Genomic DNA, 5,000 nt, shown 5'->3' with positions numbered 1-5,000 from the left:
GCAACCGCCCGCACCAGGGCCCAGCGTGTGCCGATGGTGGTCGAGGCAAGCGCCCGCACCAGGGCCGAGCGTGTGCCGATGGTGGTCGAGGCAAGCGCCCGCACCAGGGCCCAGCGTGTGCCGATGGTGGTCGAGGCAAGCGCCCTCACCAAGGCCGAGCGTGTGCCGATGGTGGTCGAGGCAACCGGCCGCACCAAGGGCCGGCGTGTGCCGATGGTGTTCGAGGCAACCGCCCGCACCAGGGCCCAGCGTGTGCCGATGGTGGTCGAGCCAGGAGCCCGCACCAAGGGCCGACTTGTGCCGATGGTGTTCGGGGCAACCGCCCGCACCAGGGCCCTGCGTGTGCCGATGGTGCTGGGGGCAACCGCCCGCACCAGGGCCCAGCGTGTGCCGATGGTGCTGGGGGCAAGCGCCCGCACCAGGGCCCAGCGTGTGCCGATGGTGGTCGAGGCAAGCGCCCGCACCAGTGCCCAGCGTGTGCCGATGGTGGTCGAGGCAAGCGCCCGCACCAGGGCCCAGCGTGTGCCGATGGTGCTGGGGGCAAGCGCCCGCCCCAGGGCCCAGCGTGTGTCGATGGTTATCGGGGCAACCGGCCGCACCAGGGCCCAGGGTCTGCCGATGGTGCTCGAGGCAACCGCCCGCACCAAGGCTCAGCATGTGCCGATTGTGATCGAGGCAACAACCCACACCAGGGCCCAGCTTGTGCCGATGGCGGTCGAGGCAAGTGCCCGTACCGAAGGGCAGCCTATGCCGATGATGGTCGATGCATGTGCCATCACCATGCGTCATCATGTGCCATTGATGGTCGAGGCCTTGGCCGAAGTTCGATTTTGAGCCACGGTGCCCATGCTTGGCTCCAGCATGTGCTGGTGCCGCATTTTTTTCACTCGGGACAGCATCGCCGGAGCATCGCCGGAGTACCGCCGGAGAACCTGACCGGCGGCATTGGGGTTCCGGCGATTGGGAGGGGGGCCGGGGGGGTGTGCGCACATGATGTGCGATGGGTGCTGGTACTTGGCCTTGTGTTGGCCCCCTATCCCTCATCAAACCTCTGAGAATTCACACCCCCTTAAAGAGCATTTGAGATTTTACAGGTTTGCTACCAGTAGCCGTTAAAGTGTCTGAAATGGGGACACTTTTTTCAAACGGTCACAAAATCTTCTCTACTTCGAGTTTTTAGCTGAATTTTTTTGTGCATGCCAACAAAAATATAAGGATCATGCCTACAAAATTTGGGGCCAAAAATCCTTATAAAAAAATTTTAAAAAATCCCGAACCGCAAAAAGTTTCAAAAATCATGAAAAATAGAAAACGAGTCATCTTCCAACGAAACTTCACGTGAAGGCTTAGGGGACCATTGTATGAATTTACAAGCCATAAAAATGGCATTGGCACGGCAGAAATTTGAAGATGTGCCTAAACCCACCAGGGCCCAGCGTGTGCCGATGGTGCTCGAGGCAACCGCCCGCACCAGGGCCCAGCGTGTGCCGATGGTGCTCGAGGCAAGCGCCCGCACCAGGGCCCAGCGTGTGCCGACGGTGGTCGAGGCAACCGCCCGCACCAGGGCCGATAGTGTGCCGATGGTGCTCGAGGCAACCTGTCGCACCAGGGCCCAGCGTGTGCCGATGGTGATCGAGGCAACCTGCCGCACCAGGGCCCAGCGTGTGCCGATGCTGGTCGAGGCAAGCGCCCGCACCAGCGCCCAGCGTGTGCCGATGGTGCTCGAGGCAACCGACCGCACCAGGGCCCAGCGTGTGCCGATGGTGCTCGAGGCAACCTGCCGCACCAGGGCCCAGCGTGTGCCGATGGCGCTCGAGGCAAGCTCCCGCACCAGGGCCCAGCGTGTGCCGATGGTGCTCGAGGCAACCTGCCGCACCAGGGCCCAGCGTGTGCCGATGGTGCTCGAGGCAACCTGCCGCACCAGGGCCCAGCGTGTGCGGATGGTGCTCGAGGCAAGCGCCCGCACCAGGGCCCAGCGTGTGCCGATGGTGGTCGAGGCAACCGCCCGCACCAGGGCCCAGCGTGTGCCGATGGTGGTCGAGGCAACCTGCCGCACCAGGGCCCAGCGTGTGCCGATGGTGCTCGAGGCAACCTGCCGCACCAGGGCCCAGCGTGTGCCGATGGTGCTCGAGGCAACCGACCGCACCAGGGCCCAGCGTGTGCCGATGGTGGTCGAGGCAACCGCCCGCACCAGGGCCCAGCGTGTGCCGATGGTGGTCGAGGCTGCCGATGATGGTCGAGGCAACCTGCCGCACCAGGGCCCAGCGTGTGCCGATGGTGCTCGAGGCAACCGACCGCACCAGGGCCCAGCGTGTGCCGATGGTGCTCGAGGCAAGCGCCCGCACCAGGGCCCAGCGTGTGCCGATGGTGGTCGAGGCAACCTGCCGCACCAGGGCCCAGCGTGTGCCGATGGTGGTCGAGGCAAGCGCCCGCACCAGGGCCCAGCGTGTGCCGATGGTGGTCGAGGCAAGCGCCCGCACCAGGGCCCAGCGTGTGCCGATGGTGGTCGAGGCAACCTGCCGCACCAGGGCCCAGCGTGTGCCGATGGTGCTCGAGGCAACCGACCGCACCAGGGCCCAGCGTGTGCCGATGGTGCTCGAGGCAACCTGCCGCACCAGGGCCCAGCGTGTGCCGATGGCGCTCGAGGCAAGCTCCCGCACCAGGGCCCAGCGTGTGCCGATGGTGCTCGAGGCAACCTGCCGCACCAGGGCCCAGCGTGTGCCGATGGTGCTCGAGGCAAGCGCCCGCACCAGGGCCCAGCGTGTGCCGACGGTGGTCGAGGCAACCGCCCGCACCAGGGCCGATAGTGTGCCGATGGTGCTCGAGGCAACCTGTCGCACCAGGGCCCAGCGTGTGCCGATGGTGATCGAGGCAACCTGCCGCACCAGGGCCCAGCGTGTGCCGATGCTGGTCGAGGCAAGCGCCCGCACCAGCGCCCAGCGTGTGCCGATGGTGCTCGAGGCAACCGACCGCACCAGGGCCCAGCGTGTGCCGATGGGGCTTGAGGCAACCTGCCGCACCAGGGCCCAGCGTGTGCCGATGGCGCTCGAGGCAAGCTCCCGCACCAGGGCCCAGCGTGTGCCGATGGTGCTCGAGGCAACCTGCCGCACCAGGGCCCAGCGTGTGCCGATGGTGCTCGAGGCAACCTGCCGCACCAGGGCCCAGCGTGTGCGGATGGTGCTCGAGGCAAGCGCCCGCACCAGGGCCCAGCGTGTGCCGATGGTGGTCGAGGCAACCGCCCGCACCAGGGCCCAGCGTGTGCCGATGGTGGTCGAGGCAACCTGCCGCACCAGGGCCCAGCGTGTGCCGATGGTGCTCGAGGCAACCTGCCGCACCAGGGCCCAGCGTGTGCCGATGGTGCTCGAGGCAACCGACCGCACCAGGGCCCAGCGTGTGCCGATGGTGGTCGAGGCAACCGCCCGCACCAGGGCCCAGCGTGTGCCGATGGTGGTCGAGGCTGCCGATGATGGTCGAGGCAACCTGCCGCACCAGGGCCCAGCGTGTGCCGATGGTGCTCGAGGCAACCGACCGCACCAGGGCCCAGCGTGTGCCGATGGTGCTCGAGGCAAGCGCCCGCACCAGGGCCCAGCGTGTGCCGATGGTGGTCGAGGCAACCTGCCGCACCAGGGCCCAGCGTGTGCCGATGGTGGTCGAGGCAAGCGCCCGCACCAGGGCCCAGCGTGTGCCGATGGTGGTCGAGGCAAGCGCCCGCACCAGGGCCCAGCGTGTGCCGATGGTGGTCGAGGCAACCTGCCGCACCAGGGCCCAGCGTGTGCCGATGGTGCTCGAGGCAACCGACCGCACCAGGGCGGAGCGTGTGCCGATGGTGGTCGAGGCAAGCGCCCGCACCAGGGCCCAGCGTGTGCCGATGGTGGTCGAGGCAACCTGCCGCACCAGGGCCCAGCGTGTGCCGATGGTGCTCGAGGCAACCGACCGCACCAGGGCGGAGCGTGTGCCGATGGTGGTCGAGGCAAGCGCCCGCACCAGGGCCCAGCGTGTGCCGATGGTGGTCGAGGCTGCCGATGGTGGTCGAGGCAACCTGCCGCACCAGGGCCGAGCGTGTGCCGATGGTGCTCGAGGCAACCGGCCGCACCAGGGCCCAGCGTGTGCCGATGGTGGTCGAGGCAAGCTGCCGCACCAGGGCCCAGCGTGTGCCGATGGTGTTCGAGGCAACCGACCGCACCAGGGCCCAGCGTGTGCCGATGGTGCTCGAGGCAACCTGCCGCACCAGGGCCCAGCGTGTGCCGATGGTGGTCGAGGCAACCTGCCGCACCAGGGCCCAGCGTGTGCCGATGGTGGTCGAGGCAAGCGCCCGCACCAGGGCCCAGCGTGTGCCGATGGTGGTCGAGGCAACCGACCGCACCAGGGCCCAGCGTGTGCCGATGGTGCTCGAGGCAACCGGCCGCACCAGGGCCCAGCGTGTGTCGATGGTGGTCGAGGCAAGCGCCCGCACCAGGGCCCAGCGTGTGCCGATGGTGGTCGAGGCAATCGCCCGCACCAGGGCCCAGCGTGTGCCGATGGTGCTCGAGGCAACCGACCGCACCAGGGCCGAGCGTGTGCCGATGGTGGTCGAGGCAAGCGCCCGCACCAGGGCCCAGCGTGTGCCGATGGTGGTCGAGGCAACCTGTCGCACCAGGGCCCAGCGTGTGCCGATGGTGGTCGAGGCAAGCGCCCGCACCAGGGCCCAACGTGTGCCGATGGTGCTGGGGGCAACCGCCCGCACCAGGGCCCAGCGTGTGCCGATGGTGATCGAGGCAGGCGCCCGCACCAGGGCCCAGCGTGTGCCGATGGTGGTCGAGGCAAGCGCCCGCACCAGTGCCCAGCGTGTGCCGATGGTGGTCGAGGCAAGCGCCCGCACCAGGGCCCAGCTTTTGCCGATGGTGATCGAGGCAACCGGCCGCTCCAGGGCCCAGCGTGTGCCGATGGTTATCGGGGCAACCGGCCGCACCAGGGCCCAGGGTCTGCCGATGGTGCTCGAGGCAACCGCCCGCACCAAGGCT

Source organism: Durio zibethinus, unplaced genomic scaffold (genome assembly GCF_047325235.1).
Source record: "Durio zibethinus cultivar Kanyao isolate XHJ-2024 unplaced genomic scaffold, ASM4732523v1 HiC_scaffold_387, whole genome shotgun sequence".
Taxonomy (NCBI): domain Eukaryota; kingdom Viridiplantae; phylum Streptophyta; class Magnoliopsida; order Malvales; family Malvaceae; genus Durio; species Durio zibethinus.
The sequence above is the reverse complement of the archived record's forward strand: the minus strand, read 5'-3'. Positions refer to the sequence as shown.